This window comes from Rhinolophus sinicus, linkage group LG06 (genome assembly GCF_036562045.2).
Source record: "Rhinolophus sinicus isolate RSC01 linkage group LG06, ASM3656204v1, whole genome shotgun sequence".
NCBI lineage: Eukaryota > Metazoa > Chordata > Mammalia > Chiroptera > Rhinolophidae > Rhinolophus > Rhinolophus sinicus.
This window is the reverse complement of record NC_133756.1, coordinates 113,748,844-113,770,302: the sequence shown is the minus strand read 5'-3', so window position 1 is coordinate 113,770,302 and position 21,459 is coordinate 113,748,844. Positions and strand designations below refer to the sequence as shown.

The 21,459-nt window shown below is 35.6% G+C and overlaps 1 long non-coding RNA gene across 2 annotated transcripts in view; it reads right to left on the bottom strand.

Annotated features, from left to right (window-relative positions):
- LOC141572435 (uncharacterized) overlaps positions 1 to 21,459 on the bottom strand; it is a 1,196,122-nt gene that overhangs the window by 501,975 nt on the left and 672,688 nt on the right. For both annotated transcript variants that reach the window (XR_012497796.1, XR_012497795.1), the window contains one exon: positions 21,079 to 21,156. This is a non-coding gene — a long non-coding RNA (uncharacterized LOC141572435). The remainder of the gene's footprint in view (positions 1 to 21,078; positions 21,157 to 21,459) is intronic.

Genomic DNA, 21,459 nt, shown 5'->3' with positions numbered 1-21,459 from the left:
AAGAAGCACAGATTGGTTGTTACAAAGTAATCATGGGGATGTAGGGTACAGCATAAGGAATATAGTCAGTAATATTGTAATAAGTATGTATGTTTCAGATGAATACTGGATTTGTTGGGGTAATAGATCGAAGGAGTTCGGGGGACAGGGTGAAAAATGTGACGTCATTAAGAAGTACAAACTGATAGTTACAGAATAGTCATGGCAATGTCAAGTAAAGCATAAGGAATGTAGTTAATAATATGGTAATAACTACCGGGTTTCCCCAAAAACAATTCCTAGCCATAAAATTAGCCCTAACATGATTTTTCAGGATGACATCCCCTGAACATAAGCCCTGATGCGTCTTTTGGAGCAAAAATTAATATAAGACCCGGTCTTATTTTCAGGGAAACACGGTATGTATAGTGCCAGGTGGGTACTAGTCAGGGGGAATCACTTCTTTAATTCTATAAATGTCTAACAACTACGCTATACACCTGAAATGAATACAAAATAATATTGAATGTCAACTGTAATTGAAAAACTATAAAGGTGGGCGAGGTGAAGGGGAATAAAAGGTCCAAATTTTGAGGTATAAAGCAAGTCATGGAGTTGTAGTGTACAACTTGGGGGATATAGTGAATAATATTGTGACAGCCTAGTGTGATGTCAGACGGTTGTTGGACTTACCATGGTGATCACTTCTTTAGGTATATAAAGGTTGGTTAACTACGGTGTACCCCTGAGCTAATATAACATTGTATGTTAGCTATAGTTTTAATAAAAATCGTAAAAAAATAAAAACCAGAAAAAAATTAAAAATGAAAGCTTTAGTCATTAAGACAATGAGGTATTAGCACAGGATAAGCAAATATACTGATGGGGAAAAAACAAACAAACAAACAGATAGGCCCACACACACCTATGTGACAGAAGTGGCAGTGTAGAGCAATGAAAGAAGGATCTCAAAATCATTGCACACACAAATAATTAATTACAGGTGGATTAAAGACTTTAATGTGAAAAACACAACTTGGAAGGCAGGGAGAGATGAGTAGGTATAGCACAGAGGATTTTCAGGGCTGCGAAAATACGCTATATGGTATTATAACTATGGCTGTATGCTATTTATATTTGGCTAAACCTATAGAATGTACAACACCAAGAGTGAACTCTAATGTAAACTATGGACTTTGGGTGATAATGATGTGTCAATGTAAGTTAATCAGTTGCAACAAATGTACAAGTCTCGTGAGTGATAATGACAGTGGGGAGGCTATGGATGTGTGGGGACAGGGTGTATGTGGGGAATCTCTGTATCTTCCTCTTTTAAATCTAAAACTGCTCTAAAATAACTGTCTTTAAATTAAAACAAACAAAAAACAATTTTCTGGGGTATGAAAAATTTGAAAAATTTTCTTAAATAAGAGACAATATATGTAAATAATACAGAAAACATATTTACATATTTTACTACCAAAATAAAAATTCCTTTTCCTCTCAGAAATGATAGGAATGCAGTCAAGTTCAAATAGCATAGTTAACCAAAGTAACTTCAATGCTTCTATCCCAGGCCCGTGCTGCCCTCTGATCTCATATAGAGAGGGTCCTATTCGCATATTTTACCATTTCTTCCAAAATTAGTTCTAGCAATTAACATTTACAATACAGTCATCAGCATTAGGAGGGCAAAATAGCATGGCTGAGTAATTTAGGAAGAAAGTAGGGCAAATAACAAGGCAGACTGTAGAGAGAACCATTATATTTGGGGAGTTTGTAGGAGCCTCCAAACAAGATTTGGTAAAAATAATTGGAGTTAAGTAGCATATTCAGGTACTTGACCTACACATGCATAAGGGATGACATTATTTTGGCCATTCATTCATTCATTTATTTACTAACTACCTATTGTGTCCTACTGTTCTGATAGTCTCTCCTCTATTTATTTGACTCCTCATTGGATCTGTGTTTGTCCAAAAGACAAAAAGACCTATGTCCCCAAAAGAATGGAACATAGGTCAGTCTCGAAAACCCTTTCCCACATCTTTCTACCATAGTAGAGACACAGTCACTTCTGCCTAGTATCTTAAAATTGGGTGAGACATACCTCAATGATTCTGACAAGAATAGGCTGTGCAATTGTTGGAGGCAGTATTTGCCAGGATTCCCCGCAGTAATTTCCCCCCTTCCAATACTGCACTCTTTGTAAGTAAGTCACTAGGCACATCCATAATTAAGGAGTAGAGGGGCCAGTGTTTGCATTCATTATTTGAAATCCCTCTGCATGGGAGATTTCTCTCTTCTCCCCTATTTGTTTTTTATTCTATTATTTATTTACATCAACATGGACTTTATTTTGTATCATACTTGAGGTATAGGTCAATAGTACCTTATTTTGTTACTCAAATTGTTCCTGCTCTGGCCACTCAACACACTTTCAGCTGGTTTCTGTGTGCTTCTGGCACATCTTCATTATTGTGTGTTTGGGGCAGTTCCTTAGTTGCTGGCTACATGATGCTACAGGTTTATCACATAGAGTCTATGCTCCAGCTCTAAAATCAGCCATTCATTCAAAGAGGATTGGTACCTTCTTTTGGAGAATGGTATTAGAAACTGAGATCTGGGATTTGGGTAATACTATCTTTTGATGGAAGTTCTGTCCTCTTCTATAAAAGTATAGACTACTGCACAATTTGATGATTCAACATTTCAGGTTGAGCTTTCTGACTTGATACTCCTAAGGCCTGTGCCTTTTGAACCCCGTCTCTCACTAATATTGCAGCTATGAGCTAAGAAAGACTAGCTATATGTTAGTCTTTCACACTGAACCCTCTTTGCGCAAATGAAGATTGCCAGGTGTTTTCATACGTGCATTAACACCTAATTGGAGACCTCTCTGAAGCAATCAGAAAATTGAAAGAGAATTGAAAATGGAGAGCTTTCTAGGGAACATTTTCCATCAAAACATCGTTTCATAGATTTATCTATCCTTGTAAATTGTCTATTTGTTAGAATGTTTCACTCAAACTTAAAAAGAACTGGCTATGGAGACCTACACAACCACACATAATCAACAACCATATTCACTGATTATTCAGTGCTAATTGCCAGGAACTGGGCTAATTAATCTGCACTATGGTCTCTTTTAATCCTAAAAAAAACCATGCATAGGAGATATTTGCCATCAGTATAATTTCTACTTTACAGTTGAGGAAACTGAACCTGAAAGATTAACTTGCCCATGACACACGGCTAGACACTGACTGAGGTGGAGTTCAGAGTATTAATCTCTGACCTTAATTAACTTCATTTATCTAACCTCACTTAACCACTGTATGATATTGCTTATAATAGAGCCAGTTTTCTCAGACTATGCTGCTTCATATACTATTAAAGGGGATTCTAACTATTTTCTGCTTGACATGTAAGGCTTTATATGTAATTTCAAGATGCAATATTTGTTTTCAGAACATTCTCTTAAATTTTGGCTCAGCAAGTACTATCAACATAAACATGGCTGGAAAATTCAACCAAAACTCTTCTATATAAAGACTTATGCAAAGAAAAGGGGAATTTTCTAGAAAACCATGTTGTTCAATAAGAAAAAATTAAATTTGCTTTTGTGATTTTACATATGGATACTAATATAAACATGTAGATTTGGTTAGCAATAGCACTGCACCACAGGATTTCCACTAATAAATGAATAATTTTTATGGTATTTGTTTTCTTCATTTTTAACTTAGCAATATTGCTGAGTGAGAAACACATAAGTTTGAGAACCAGAGGGAACTTGATTCAAATCCTGACTCTGCAACTTATTAACTAAATTATTTTTAAAAAGTTTCTTCAAAAACTCATAAACACAGATAATAGTTGAGTGGTTACCAAAGGGTAATAAGAAGGGGAGGGGATGATAGATGAGGATAAAAGGGACCAAATATATGGTGATGGAAGGAGAACTGACTCTGGGCGGTGAACACACAAAGTGATATGTAGATGATGTATTACAGAATTATACACATGAAACTTATGTAATTTTACTAACAATTGTCACCCCAATAAACTTCAATTAAAAAAAAAGTTTCTTAAATGTTCTGTCCCTCAATTTCCTCACTGGTAAAAATGAACATAACAGAGGATTGTTCTGAAGGCTAAGAGAGAGAGCATATGCGAAGCACCTAACCCACAGACAATCCCACTACTCTGCAATGATGTTTCCAACTACACCACGAGAACCTACAATGCATAACGATAACACACACAGTACAGATTCTGAGTTTGGAAACAGCGGTTTGGAGCCACGATGTCATGTAATCTTCACTGAAATTCTTGAAGTGTATATTATTGTTATAGTTAATTACAAATAAGAAAAAAAAAAGACTTAGGGATGTAAACGAGTTTATCAGAGACAGTGTGGGGAAAGCTCTTTGAACCTAATATTGTCTAAAGTCATGACATGAATGTTCATCCCTCTGCTCCACTAATTTCCACTATGAGCTCCAGGAATGACAGGACAGAGTCTCACCCATTCACCCTGGATCCTTGCTGTTCTGCTTCATGCTTGATGATACACATTCAGTTCAATAAATAACCATATGAGTAAATGAGAACTAATCTCTTTTCTCTCTAAACCTAAATGAAAATTAGCCAAATTAGAAAGGAACTACTTCATCCTTAGGCCCAGTTTTAATCCCTTTTCTTCCTTGCCTGCAAAAAAAAAAAAGAAATGGAAGAAAGAAAAGGTTTTGTAGTAAGCCTGAAACACTTATTGCTCATTCTTTTGTGTGAAAACTACTGCATGCGCAGTCTCCAGACCCATCCAACTTATAATAAAAAGGGTAACTGACAAGTCTATTATTAAAGTTTTGATTAGTACTATTAGCCAAGGTCCAAAGAGGATTTTGTTCAACAATTTTGAAAAGCCAAACATGGAAATTTCATGTAGGTGTCTATGCATTTGCCACAGAATGACTGACACTTCAGATTGTCAAAACGTCGAATTCCTTCAAAGGCTTCCAAACAGGATGAAACAGGAGTAACTGTTTTCATGTATCCAGAGAGACTGCTAATTTTAAAGTTTAACGTCTCCTTTGCCAAAGTAAGCTTGGTGCTATTGCTTTCCACTCTCTCCACTCTTAGAGCTTCCCTGAGAAACAATCGAATCTGGGCTCGATTAGAGATGCTCTTCTTGAGCCGACATGGAGCACTGTGCCCACCTGTAACTTCCTGGCCTATTAAATCCATTATCCTTAAACAAGACAGTGAATCGCCATTCAAATCACTTTTAATCTGTGCAGATTTGGGGATGATCTTGGAGTCCAACTCATATTTTCAAATAAAGAGGTGTGGATGTAATCCATGAGTAGCTCAGCATGCTTCAGCGGTGTGGAAGTACAGCCTGTTCAACTTCTATGAAGAACTTCCACAGCGGGCCCTGGCATTATATAACATCTGGTCCACATTCTGATTTAAGGAAAATCCTGAAAATGTGCATCTCATTACATGAGTCCTCATTACCACTAGGCTTTGGAGTGTGATTTGCATCCAGGTGGGGAAGGTCATATGTAGAGGAAAAAGAAAGGGACTTTGAAATCAGACAGGCTTGGTTTTAAGTTACTGCTCTGCCACTGACTAGCTTGTATGTCAGGGTGGTCCAGCTTGTTGCAATGGCTACAGAGTAAGTCCTTAACCCCACTAGCACTTCTTCAAATGTATACTAATTGGTTTCACTGGAAATCCTGCAGAGATTATTTGGAACATTTGTTGCAAGTCCATTACCATGATCAAAAAGTAATTTGTGTTGCCAGTCCTCTCCCTTTACTGCTACCAGTCATGTTTTTGAAAGGCTAATCATGTCACTGCCTCAGGAACCACTTTCAAGGGCTCTACACTGCCTGAAGTACACAGTCTAAGGCCATGAGCATGACTGGGGGGTGGGGGGGTAGAGGGGGAGGGAAGGTGTGTGCACCACCCTCTGTCTCCTAACATTACCAATCTCAGTCTCCATTTTTAAGCTCTTTCAAACCTCTGTACCTCTGAGCTTTAAGTGCATAATTTGATAATCCCAGACACATGTATATACTCATGAAACCATCACCAGTATAAAATGATGGATATATTCATCACCCCGCAAGTTTCTCCTGCCCCTTTTGACCCCTCTCTTCAGCCCACTTCCCAGTTCCCAGGTAACTAGTGCTTTGTTTTCTGTCACTGGTGATTAATTTGAACTTTCCAAAATTTTATATAAATGAAAATCAGGATGTATGTGCTTTTTTTATTTCAGAATAATTACTATGAGATTATTCTATATTGGTGCATGTGTCAGTAGTTCATTCCTTTGTATTGCCTTCTATTGTATAATTCTGTTGTATGTCTGTACCATAGTTGATATATTCATTCATTTATTGATGGATACTTCATTTGTTTCTAGTTTTGGGGTGATACAAAAAACATTGCTATGAATATCCAATTGCAGTCTGTACCATTATACAGGACTCCCAGTATTATATGAGATTCCCAAATGTTCCACATCCTTGCCAACAAATAGTGTCATTATTCTTTTTACTTTGAAACATTCTAATAAGAGTGCAGGGGTATTGTGGGGACACAGCCAGGAATGCAGTTTCCAGGCTCTCGGCCTCACGTGGAAAGGTGCCAGCTCAGGTAGTAAATGGCCATCAACTGTGATTGGATGGCCATCAGCTGTGGCTAGTTGGCCATCAGCTGTAACCAGTGAGTCACTGGCCACTAATATAACTGTCTGGCTACGCTAGCAGCAAATGGGGGCGAGCAAGAAGATGGTGGCTGAGCTAGCAAGAGCGGGTTGCGGTCAGCAGGGCGGATTGTAGCTAGCAAGTGAGGTTGGTTAGCAGAGAAGCGGACGGCAGGTTGTGGACAGTATGGCTCCTGTTTCCTGTGTCTCTAACCTAGCTGCCAGCGAGAATACAGTGGTATGACTTTCCTATCTATGGCTCCATGGGTGTTCCTTTTTGGCCTCACCATGTCCTGCGTTCTTATGTGGGGAGCGGGACCAGAGACCCCGTGTGACACATGGTGCAGCGAGCAGTGTCTCCCACACGGCAGGCATCTTTGGAGGTTTTAATTTATATTTCTCTAATGATTAGTGGCAAATGCTTATTTACCATCCATATGTATTATTTGGTGAAGTGTCTGTAAAAATCTTTTGCCTGTTTATTATTGGTTTGTTTAACTTCTTATAATGACATTGAAGAGGTTTTTTACATATATTCTGGAATAAAATCTGTTACCAGATATTTGTTTGCAAATGCTTTTCCAAGTCCATGACTTTTTAAATAACTCTCTTAGCAGTGTTTCTCAAAGAGCAAACATATTTAATTGTGATGAAGTTCAATTTATGAATATTTTCTTTTATAGATCTTGCTTCCAGTGTTATATCTAACAAACCTTGCCTAACCCAAGGCCATAATGATTTGTTGCATATGTTTTATATTTTAAATTTTGATCTATGATATATTTTGTTAATGTTTGTATATAGTGAGAAGTATGAATCTAAGTTCATATTTTTGCATGTGAGTATCCAATTGTCCCAAACCCTTTTGTTGAAAAGACTATGTTTTCTCCACTGAATTGCTTTTGTCAAAAATCAATTGTTTATAAATATATGGGTCTATTTCTGTGAATCTCTGTTCTGTTCATTGATCCATATGTCCATCTTTATGCCACTGTCACACTGTCTTGTTCTTATAGCATTATAATAAGTCTTGAAGTTAGGTAATGTGATTGCTCCAACTTTACTCTTTTTTTTTCAATGTTGTTTTGGCAATTCTAGGTAATCTGTATTGTCATATGAATTTTAGACTCCGCTTGTCAACTTTTACCAAAAACATCTGATGAATTTTTATCGGAATTGCATTGAGGGAATAGGCAAATCGGGGAAAAATTAAAATCTTAATATTGAGTCTTACAATTAATAAACACAGATTATCTCTTCACTTATATTTAGGTCTTTAAAATCTTTCAGTAATGTTTTATCTTGTTTGTTTTCAGGTTACATCTTCTGCCAGATGTACTGTACATCTTCTGTCAGGTGTATTCCTAAGCATTTCACATTTTTGATACTATTTTAAATGGTATATTAAAACTAAATTTCAATTTCTAATTGGATCCTGCAACCTTACTAAACTTAACTAGCTCCAGCAGCTTCTTTGTAGTTTCCACAGGATTCTCTACAGACAATCATGTCACCTGCAAATAAATACAGTTTTAATTTTTTTATTCCAATTTGGGTATCTCTCTCTCTCTCTCTCTCTCTCTCTCTCTCTCTCTCTCAATCTCTCTCTCTCTCTCTCTCTCTCTCTCTCTCTCTCTCTTTCTCTCTTTCTCTTCATTGCATATACTACAACCTTTGCAATATGCTGAATACAAGTGGTGAGAACAGACATTCTTACCTTTTTCCTTATTTTAGGGGAAACATTCAGTCTTTCACCATTCTCTGTCCCTTAAGAGGTTAAGGAAATTCCCTTCTAATTCAAGTTTAATGAGTTTTTTATTGGGAATACATGTTGAAGTTTTTCAAATACTTTTTCTGTCTCTATTGAGGTTATCATGTAGTGTATTACTAAGTCAACCTTGCATTCCTGTAATAAACTCCTGATGTATAGTATGTATCATCTATTTCATATATCATTGGATTACATTTGCTAAAATTTTAAGAAATTTTGCATCTATGTTTATGAGGGATATTAGTCCGTAGTAATGGTTTTGTCTGGTTTATGTATTAAGATAATTCTGGCTTCAACTAGTTAGCTGGCAAAGATAGCTCTTCAATTTTCTGTAACAATATGTATAGATTTGATTTTATTTCTCCTTTAACTGTTTAGTGAATTTACAAGTAAAACCCTCCTGGCCTGGGAATTTTTTGTGGGAAGGTTATAATACACATTCAATTTCCTTAACAGTTATAGCTTCATTTACTTTATCTATTTCTTCTTGAATGAGAATACTACTTTCCTAGGGTTGCTGTAACAAAGTGTCACAAATAGAGTGGGTTAAAACAACAGACATTTATTTCCTCACACTTACAGTGGCCAGAAGTCTGAAATCAAGGTTTCATCAGGGTCAAACATCATCTGAAAACTTGAGAGAAATCTTCCTCCTCTCTTCCAAATTTTCGTGATTCCTGGCATTCCTTGGTTGTGGCAACGTAACTCCAATCTTGGCCTCGGTTTTCACATGCCCTTCCCTACGTCTTTCTGTGTAAATTTCTCTCCCTTTCTTTCATAAAGCACAAGTCACTGGATTTAGGGTCCATCCTAAGCACTGGAAGATTTCATCTTGAGATACTTAACTAATTACATATGCAAAGACTGTGGTTGGAGGACAATATTTAACCCACTACAGTGAGCTTTGTTACTTTGTGTCTTTCAAGAGTTGGTCTATTTCATCAAAGTGTCAGATTTGTAGGTGTGAAGTTGTTCATAATATGTAACTCTCACATTCTTCATATTGGTAGTGCATGTATATTCTGTTTTTATTCTTGGTCAGTCTAGCTAGAGGTTTATCAACTGTACTTATCAAAGAATATGATTTTGGTTTCATTGATTTTCTCTATTGGTTTTCTGTCTTCTATTGCACTGAAAGGGATTATACTGAATATAACTTGTGTCTTTTGCTTACCTCCCATTTAATTTACTATTATTTTATTAGTTTCTTAAGGTGGAAGCTAAGGTCACTCATTTGACTTATTTTCTAAAATAGGCACTTAGTGCTATAAAATTTCCTTTAAGTTCTGTTTTAGCTAAATCCTACACATTTTAAAAGGTCATATTTTCTTTTTAAAATTTTTTTTTAATTAAAATTCATGGGGGTGACAATGGTTAGTAAAATCACATAGGTTTCTGTAATTCATCATCTACATATCACATTGTATGTTCACCACCCAGAGTCAGTTCTCCTTCCATCACCATATCTTTGACCCCATTTACCCTCATCTACCATCCCCCTGCCCCCCTCAACTTTTGACAACCACTAAACTATTGTATCTGTCTATGAGTTTTTGTTTCTTCATTTATGTGTCTTGTTCCTTTGTGGCTTTCAGTTTTATATCCCACATATCATATGTTCTCTACTTTTTTTTGTCTGACTTACTTTGCTTAGCATAATAATCTCAAGCTCCATCAATTTTGTCACAAATGGCACTATTTCATCTTTTCTTATGGCAGAGAAGTATTATATTGTGTAGATATACCACATCTTCTTCATCCAATCATCTATCAAAGAACCCTTTGGTTGTTTCTATATATTGGCCACCATAAATTAATCTGGAATTAATACTGAGTACATATATCTTTACGAATAAATGTTTTTAGATTTTTGGAGTAGATACACAGGGGAGGGATTACTGGGTCATATGGAAATTCTATTCTTAATTTTTTGAGGAACCTCCACACTGCCTTCCATAACGGCTGCACCAGTCTGCATTCCCATCAACAGTGTATGAGGGTTCCTTTTTCTCCACAGCCTCTCCAACACTTGTTACTATTTGTCTTATTGATGATAGTCATTCTAACTGTGGTGAGGTGATATCTCCTTGTGGTTTTTATTTGCATTTCTCTGATGATTAGTGATGTTGAGAATCTTTTCATGTATCTATTGGCCATCTGCGTGTCCTCTTTGGAGAAATGTCTATTCAGATCCTCTGCCCATGTTTTAATTGGATTGATTTTTGTTGTTGTTGAAGTTGTATGAGTTCCTTATATGTTTTGAATGTTTGCCCCTTATCAGAGGCATTGTTAGAAATCTCCCATTCGTTTGGTTGCCTCTTTATTTTGTCGATGGTTTCTTTTGCTGTGAAGAAGATTTCTAGTTTGATATAGTCCCAATCATTTATTTTAGCTTTAACTTCCCTTACCTTTAAGGTCAAATTCATAAAATCCTCTTTGAATCCAAAGTCCATAACTTTACTACAATATACCATCCCCATCAATATCCCAATGGCATTTTTTAAAGAAATAGAACAAAAAATCATCAGATTTGTATGGAACCACAAAGGACCCCCAATAGCCAAAGCAATTCTAAGAAAAAAGAACAGTGCTGGAGGTATCACACTCCCTGACTTTAGTTTGTACTACAGGGCAACAATAATCAAAACACCATGGTATTGGCAGAAAAACACACACAGAGACCAATGGAAGAGAATTGAAAACACAGAAATAAACACACATAAATATGGACAGATAATTTTCAACAAAGGAGCCAAAAACATGCAATGGAGAAAAGACAGTCTCTTCAGTAAATGGTGCAGGAGAATTGGAAAGTCACCTGCAAAAGAATGGAACTAGACTGCTATCTGTCAGTTAATTTCAAAATTAACTGAAAATGGATCAAAGACCTAAACAATAAGACCTGAAACAATGAACTGCAATGATATGCTGCATTTTCATCCAGTTCAAAATACTGCCTAATTTTCCTTTGATTTCTAGTTTGGGCCATGACTTATTTAGAAGTATGTTATTTAGTTTTCAAAACCTGGGGATTTTCCAGATATCTGTTATTGAGTTCTAGTTTAATTTCATTGTGGTCATAGAAAATATATGTGTGACATGGGTTATTTTGAATTTATTGAAACATATGCTATGGTCAGAATATCATCTATCTTGCTAAATGCTCCATGTATAGTTGAAAATAACCTACATTCTGCTCCATTTGGTGGGTGTATTCTATAAATGTTAATTATGCCAAGTGGATTTCAGTGTCCTTCAAGTCATCTATAACCTTACTGATTTTCTGTTGACTTTTCCTATTTGTTACAAAAGAGGTGTTGAAATTTCTGATTATAGATTTGTTGATATCTACATTAAGTTCTTATAGGTTTTTGTTTCATATCTTTTGAAGCTCTATTATTAGGTGCACAATGATTTAGGATTATTTCTTCTATGATGAGTTGACTCTTTAAAATTATGAAATGATCCTCTTTATTCCTGTTAATATTCTTTACCTGATATACCCACTGCAACTGTCTTTTGTTTACTGTTAGCATGATCTAATTTTCCCTTTTAACCTATGTGTATCTCTATACTTAATGTATGTTACTAGTTGACATGTTTTTTATCCATTCTCACAATCTCCAACTTTAATTGGGATGCTTAGTCCATTTATATTTAATAAGATTATTGATAGTCAGTCTTAACTCTACTATTGTGCCTTTAAAAAAATCCCATATATTTTTGTAGACTTTTTCCTCTTATCCTCTTATTATACTGTTTTTTGGATAAACTAAACTTTTTTTAACTTTTATTCAAGTGTAATCATCACCCCAAAAAATGCACGCCGCTTAAATGTTCAGTTTGTTGAATTTTCGCAAAGCACCACATTTGTATAACCAGCATGTGGGATTAAATTTAAAGCATATTTTACATTTCCAACAAACTCAACACATTAGTTAATACTGGGCCAGATTCAGAGGACTTTTGAGCTCAAGCAGGCAACTTTGGACAGTAGGGCTGATTCCAGCCCTGGATAGAGACCGAGAAGGGACAGGGTATAGTGCTAAGGTCTGTGGTTGGGGAGGGTGCCCTATATGCAAGAAAGGACACAGAGAGACAATGTCCACCTTTGTTACCTCTCACCCCACCCTTGGAGACTGGTGAGGCCAAGCCGGTGAGCCCAGGTAAGCTGGTAAGAATGCCATAGGCACCAAGCTACTGCGCGGGCGCATCTCTCTGGGTGAGTGAGCCCTTGCCAGGAAGGGGGAGTCCATCCTGTTCTCCAGAGCTCCCACACTGCAGCCTGATCCGGGCTGGCTCCAGGGGTGCCAGGCCAGGACTCCACAGGATGCAGCCGTGCCCCAGGAGCAGGACCTCCTTTTTCCTGGCCTGGGGCTCCCTCTTCCAGCCCCAGCCACCTGGGCTCATCACAGGGAACATGGGCGTGGGTGGCAGGAGCACAGTGGACACCATGGCGCCATTGTGGCCCTGGCCACCACAGTGCTGCGAGGATCTTGAAGCACCGTAAGTAGCGCCTGTGGGGGCTGGGAGAGTCTCTCCTATCTGAACATTTTTAATTGCTTTATACCTGCTTTTTAAGCTATACCTCTGCTTATTACTTTAGTGGTTGCTCTAGACTTTGTAATATACACCTTTGACTTATTACAGTTTACCTTCAAGTGTTATGATAACATTTCACGTATACTAAAAGAACTTGCAATAATATACTCCCATTTCTTCCCCCTGACCTTTCCTATCTATTTTCATAGATTTTATTTCTCTGTGTGTTATAAAACTCACAATGCAATGTTAATATTTTTTCTTTAAACAATTAATTATCTTTCAAACACATTTAAATATAAGACTTTATATATATATTTACCCATGTAGTTACTATTGCTGGTGTTTTGTATTACTTTTTGTGGGTGTGTGTGTTAACAGTTTTTGATCTTTAGTGCAAATACTATACACACACATTAAATTAAAAAAGTATCTTCATGTCATGACTTAAAAATTTTAACTAGATTTAAATTTTAACTAGATTTATTGAAATACAATTCTCATATGATTCAATTAATCTGTTTGAAGTATATAAACAACAATATTTAGTATATTCACAAAGTTGTGCAATCATCACTACCTTTTAAGTTTATAAACTTTTTTAGTATCAGAAGAAAACAAAACCTTAGATCTATTATCAGCCACTCCCTATTCACTCCCAGTTACTTTCCTATCTACCCCTAGGCAAACACTAATCTACTTTCTGTCTCTGTGTATTTATCTATTCTGGCTATTTATTATAAATAAAATCTGACCATTATTGTATTTTATAGTCTTTTTTGACTTGCTCATTTCTCTAAGCATAATGTTTGAAAGGTTTTTTCCCTACATGTTTTAGCATGTATTAACATTTAATTCCCTTTTGTTGCTGAGTATTACACTACAAATATACCAAATTGTGTTCATTCATTCATCAGCTAATGGAAATTTGGGTTGTTCCCACATTTGGTCACCATGAGTACTGCTGTAATGAACACTGTGTACAAGATTTTTCTTCACAGCACTTGTGTACAAAGTTCAGTGTAAAGATATGCTTGGAATTCTGTTATATCTAGGAGTGAAATTTCTAGGTGTCATATAGTAATTCTATGTTTCACATATTTAAGACATGCCAAAGTGTTTTCTAAAGTAGCTATACCATTCTACATTTCTACCAGCAATGTATGAGGATTCCAATTTGTATATCTCCTTGTCAACACTTGTTATTCTCCTTAATTTTCATTATAGTCATCCTAGTGGGCATAAAGTAGCATCACACTGTGGTTTTGATTTCCATTTCCCTAAGAGATGTGCATTTTGCCACATGCCTATTGATCATTTGTATACAACCTTTGGAGGGATGTATTTATATTAGTTGCCCATTTTTGAGGGTTATTTACCTTTTTTATTATTGAGCTATAATAGTTATTTATACATTTGGAATATAAGTCCCCTATCAGATATGTGATTTGTAAATATTTTGTCTCATTCAGTGAGTTTTCTTTTTACTTTAATGATGATATTGTTTACGGTACGAATTTTTTTAATTGTGTGATGTTCCATTTATTTGTTTTTCTTCTGTCACTTACACTTTTGGTGTCATATCTAAGAAGAGACTGCTTAGCAAATATTTTATACCAACCACTGGTCTAAGTCCTTGGGAATATCTATAATCAAAAAAGTTGTGGTTCCTGCTTTCATGTAAATTAAGTCTATTGGGAGAGCCACTCATTTATTCAAATTTACATAGAAATGTATAATTGTAAACTAGCTAGTGCTATGAAGAAAAATCTTAAGAGCTATGAGGAAATATAACAGGGGACCAAACCTGTGGAGGGTGTGTGTGTGTGTGTGTGTGTCCAAATTTCAGGGGGAAGTTGTCAAGAAAGTGTTTCCTGGTGAAACAATATTTGAATTGAGACCTGCAGAACCTAAAAGAGAAAAGGGCAGTAAAGGAAACTTGCTACTCAGAAAAAACCTGAAAAAGTATGTTACCTAGAGGAACTGAAAATGGACAGTGTTGAGTTGCAGAGAAACTGGGGCTGAGAGAATCACCAAACAAAGCCATAGAAGCAAGGAGATATAATAGCATGCAGAGTCTTGTAGATAATGTGAAGAACTTTAATATTTTTCCCAAAAAGCAATGGTGAGTGATTGGATGATTAATAACTTTGGGTGCACTATGAAAACCAGATTGTGGAGAGAATAAATGGTAGTTAGGTGACTGGTAAGGAGGCAATTGCAGTTATTCAGGCAAGAGATGATGGTGACATGGAGTATGGTTATAGCAGTGAAGATGAAGAGAAGTAAAGAAATTGGAGAGATATTTACTTAGAGAAATGAATACAGCTTGGCCTTGGATAGGGTCTATGAGTGGCAGGTAACTGATTGCTACCTTTGTCCTAGGGAAAAAAAGCTGTCCACAGAGTCTTGAATTTCAAAGTTAGCTGATCTGGTTCCCAAACCTTTATTTGTCTCTCTAATCAGACTGAGTGGTGTCAGATGGGCACTAGACCTACCAGGGGAATCACTTCATAAATTATATAAATGCCTAACTACTGTGCTATACACCTGAAAGTAATGTAAAATAATATTGAATGTCAACTATAATTAAATATGTAAGTGTGATCAAACAGTATGGTGAATGTTTAAATTTAAAAAAAAATATCACAGTAAAAGACACATTGCCATGAATCCCCCTCAAAATACTCCCCCTCGCTTTGAACACACCTGTCCCATCTATATATAATCATGGGCTGTAAAGTACAGCATAGGAAGTATAGATATGTACAGTGTCAGATGGTTGGTTGGTAGACTTGTGGGGTTATCACTCTGTAAGGTGTGCAAATGTCTAATAATTATGTTGTTTTGTATACCTGAAACTAATAATAAGAATAAAAAAGACTGAGTACCCGAACTTCTTTCTTGTTTTGCTTACAAATCTGATCTCATTAACTTCTGATTTCTAGTGTTTTCTTCTATATGCATACTCCATCATATCCTTCAGATGGATACAATATTTAATACACATCCTCAGATACTATTATTGCATATACTTCTTTGCTAAATTCTGCGCCTTTATCTTCTTAGATTATTTTTCTTTTGGCAGCCATTGGTACAACCTGTCTAATTTAGTTCAGTCTTCCAGAACTTCACCAGGTACCAGATTCTGTGGCTGACATTCTTACAGGCAGAACCCGAGAAGGTGGAGTGGGCAAGGGGAATTTTCCTTTCTGGACATTGAATATCAGCCTCATGTAGAGGTCAGCAAAGCTTGTAACTGACATGTACTGTTCCCAGCTCTAGAACTGAGATGCTTTCATAATAGGAACACCTTACAAGTTCACAATTATCTCCTCATCCCCCACTACCCTAATCAGACCATCCTTTCACCATACCCACACTGCAAAACACAGTAAGACATTAAATGTCTCTTTCAGATATAAAAATGGATGAATTTCTCTCTAGATGTTAAAGCTTTAGGAAACATGATATGTAATTACCTTCTTCTATAATTCCCTATATTACCGTTCTGAAGTTTGCAGTGCATATCCCTGTAATTACTTCTATATGTAATTACATTTACATAATAGTTACATGATCTTATTTACATAATATCTAAGTTGATGATTCATTTTTCAAAAACTTTTTAGATGTCCCAAAACAGGACACCCTGGAGCTGTATTTATTTATTACATAAAATGTTAGAGAAAAAATAAATATATGCATATATATTAGTTTGTCATAGTAAGGCTAGTACACAAAAATTTGGGGATAGTCAAATAGATGTAAGTCAAATGAAAAAGAGTAGAAAAGACATACTCATGTCAGAGTGACAAATTGTTTCTATGTAGCATAAGAGAGAGGTAAACGAGTGTTATATTCCAAATATAATCAACATCAAAATACACCATAATGGCAATAAACTTTGAATGCATGGCTTTTCCCCTGGAGGATTAGACATTCCATCCCAGGTGTGTGTGAAGCCCAGCGGGTTTCACCTCATAATGGGAAGATTTAAAGCTTTTGAGTCAACTACATCTGGGTTCAAATCGTAGCTCGGAAACTTCCAGTTGAATGATCTTAAGTTATTTTTTTCTCTCTGTGTCTAACTTTCCCTTCAAAGTTCAGATAATAATATATACCTCAGAGTGCTGCTATAAGGGTTAAAGAAGATAACTAACAGAAATGAAAGACTACTTGGTATATGTTAGGTGATCAGCAACATTTAGTTTCATTCTTCTCTCTCTAGTCTTTTCTTTATAGAATTTTATGTATCTTCAAAATAGTAAGTAAGCCATTAATAAAAATTGTTTTACAGATGGAGATAATTCCCAAAGAATGTCTTTAATACAGAGGTTTTTCAAACTTTAACAAATGTCAGAACCCTCTGGAGGGCTTTCAATCCATAAGTTGCTGGGTCCCACGACAAGCGTTTTTGATTCACACGGTTTGGATAGGACCACTAATTCGTATTTCTACAAAGTTATCCTGCTGCTGGTGCTTGGGGACCACACTTCAAGAACTGCTGCTCTAATACATGTATAACCACCAAAACGATTGAATGGCAAAACGGGAGGGAAGACTACGTTTCCCACAGCCATATTGCCATCCTAAACTTGACATGTATTCTTCAGAAAACTCAACATGATGCAGTGCGTGGGAGTCAGCATACCTAGATTCATCCTTCTCTCAGTGTGCATGTGACCTTGCACATGTCACTTCACTAATGCTGGCTGCACTTTCTCCATCCTAAAATTTAAAGGACAGGACTAAATCAATGTTTTTTAAATTGTGTTCTCGAAACATTGGAAGGGGGCTTCAGAGTAAACTCAGGGATGGTGTTAGTGGAGGAGGTGAACAGACCAGAATCTGAGCCTCTCCCATCCCCAAATAGATCAGCTCTCCTTATAGAACTTTCATATACAGTGTAGTTCCACATAAGAAACCAAACCAAAGCAAATAAAACAAATCCAAACAAGCAATCCTGTCTTAAAATACTTTGGGCTAGGTGATATCCATGGTCACTTTTACATTGGCTTTCTCAAATACTGAGCTCCATGTAGAACATCCGGTATTCCTAACTTTCTGTATTTGCAATTATAATCAACCTGTGGCACTGCAAATGTCAAACTTCAAGCTATCTTTAGTGCGTTTTAGTGCTGAGATTTTTTTCTACTCCAATTATTTGAAAACAGATAAGGCATTCTTATTCCATGTGATTTCTGTCTCTCTCTCTCTCTCTCTCTCTCTCTCTCTCTCTCTGTATATATATATATATATATATATATATATATATATACACACACACACACATATATATGTATATATAGATAGATATAGATATAGATATGTATATACATATATATATATACATATATAGACATGTAAATATCATATATATGATACATGTATATCTCATATATATCGTATATATGATATATACAGAGGGTGCCAAAAAAATGTATGTATGTTTTAAGAAAGGAAAAAACTATTAATATATACCAATAATAAAAGATGAATACAAGTCACGTTTGACTTCTGCAATTACAAGAGGTGCTCAAAGTGGTTACCATCAGCGTCCAGACACTTCTGATTACAGCGAACTACTGCTTGAACAATGTTGACCAAAGTGTTAACATATCTTAAAATGCGTATGCATTTGTATGGTATACCCGGTATAGCATATATGTCACTCTGATTATCTAAGCAATTCCACAATACAGTTAACATTTTTGAGTGCTTGCTCTGTGCTACCCATATACTAAGTGTTTGAAAAGTATAACCTAAATCAATTCTTTGAAAAAACCCTTTTAGATTATATTATTTTTTCCCACTTGCAAACATAGCAACTGTAGAAAAAGAGGTTAATTTACTTTCTCATGAATCACAGCTAGTGAAAGATGAATGTGGGACATGATCCTAAGACTACTTGGATCTAAAATGTATGCTCTGTTCATGCTATAAAAAGATCAAATGACCAGATACTTATCAAAAGGGACAATAAAAATATATTTAGATAAATCTCTTTGATACCAAAAATAAACAAATACATAAATAAGAACGAACCAAGATACTACATACCTATGTGAGAGTAGCTAGTGTTCCTCCAACAGAGGTCTTTCATTCAGTAAGTAGAAAGGGGAGGGTTTAAACGCTCTGTCCAGAATCATGGAGGCAGTCTAATAAACTACAAAACACTTGCTTCATTTTGTTTATTTGATTTTTGAAATGTAAGCTTGGCTGAAAGGCTTTAGGCTAAGTTAATAAAACAAACGAAAACATATGTTAAGTAAATGCCTTGACCAAAGCCAGTGATAAATGTGTGTAAGGGGAGGCAGGTAAGAACTGATGTGAGGCAGGCATCGTGAAACACAGAAACTCAACCATAGTGCCAACTTCTCGACCAGGAAGACTAATAACCTCTTAATTAAGGGTTTTGACTCAAAAGATACTTAATTGTCAACCCCCTTATTCTATGAGATTAAAGTTTTAATGGAGATTAGACCGATGGCCCATAATCTAGAGATATAGATAGTGATTTTGTACAAAATCTGAGCAGGTTAGTAGTCAGAGGAATCATTCTAACCCAGGGACACTCCTCCATCTTCTTAATAACAGTTTAAACAAATCAGACAAAAAAAAAAAAAAAAAAAAAAAAAAGGCAGCCTGATAATTAAGACAGTAATAATCAGAAAATCATATGATATGACTCTTGAATGATAAGTTACATTGTAAATTGGTGTTTTAAGGTTGACCCTCTTGTTCTTCCTTGGAACATTAGCTAACCAGGAGGTACTCACTCCCAGTCGGGCCTGCTTATCTGTATTCTACAGTTTTATTCATTACCTAGTCTCAACAAGTATTTGTGAAGGTTGAAGAGAAAGAAAGAATTACTACACAATTTATTTAAACATAAGATATGCATTACAATACTGTTATTTACAAACAAACAAAAAATGTGAATCATGTTGGCCTCAATTCTTTCCTCAACTGTGAAATAAATGCCAGTTCATTGATGCATACATTATATTTTAATTTTTTCTCATGACCTCATAAATTAGAAACCCCCATGAAAAAATACTAAGAAATATGTGGATAAACAAGAGATGAATATGACCAATATTAGTAGTTAACTACTATAAGATCTTTATATTTTGACAACTGCCATGAGCAACTGATTTTTATAGCATTTTCAGCCAACATGTCTAACGTTAATAAGAATAGTAATATACTAAGGAATAATGATAATCCAGTCATAGGCTCTTCTAATCCTTCTGTTAACACACTGATGTATTGATGCACTGACATGAAATTCTAATTGTTCTGTTTTCCTTTTCTATGTTTCTCCCCGTCTCTGTCAAAATCACTATCCACAAAAGCAAATGATATATTTTGCCAACATATTACAGTTCTGTGTCTATTCTCCAAAGTGAACAGTATATCTATTTCCAAATATCATTTATTTGGAAGGCCTTTATAACTTGACTACAATCTGATTTCCACTTCACAAAAATTTGTACCCAACCATCTTGAAAAATGCATGCAAAGACTGAGTATTCAGTTTAATTTGTGGTTTTAACCCCTCCATTTTCACATTGCAGGGAAACATCTGCCCTACTAATCATTGTTACTTTCATTTCAACAGACAATGCATTCAAATACTGATTAGAGTAAGATGCAGCAGTCTTCCAGTGCATATCAAACAGAACAATGAACACCCAGGTTACATTAGAAGGACTGTGACTAAAGACATTTAGATAGAATATATGTTGAGCGAGTAATTATTAGGTGGAGTAAATTGCAATGTAGAAGCTTTAACGAGTACTTCTATAAATACTTTCCTTTCCACAAGAGAGATCTTGTAGTAGGGGCAAAACAAAATAAATAGATAGATAGATAGATAGATAGATAAATAAATAAATAAATGAATGAATGAATAAAATAAAAAAGTGGTCCCTTACTTTTATTTAATTGCCAAAATCAATTGTCTCAAGTTCTATTGTAAGAATATTTTTAAAGTTTCACTCTGAAGTCTATTATATGTATTTGATTTTAAATCAGTACATTTTGGTACTGGAAGACATACCTGATTTGGTGGTTCCTTCTTCACCCCGTGCAGTGAAAATCGATAGATTGATGCTGTGAGACAGCTACCTGAGGTGATCTAAAATGAAAAAGGCATTTTGAAATTAGGAAAAGAAACTTTCAAACTTCAATAATGATGGTCTCATAATAGGATATTTTTCAGTCAATCAATATTTACAGGGTATGTGCTGTGTACTGATCCCAGTTATATGTGGGCATGGAAAAGCAAAAGAAAGAGTGAAAAACAAAAAATAAAAAAAACAAACCTAGCTTGATGTCACTAAATATTTATGAAATGAATGGAAGCAAATAAAAATGGAAAAAAAATAAAATCTTTCTCTGGATGAGATTATAAATTATTCGGGAAGGGAAAATATCACAT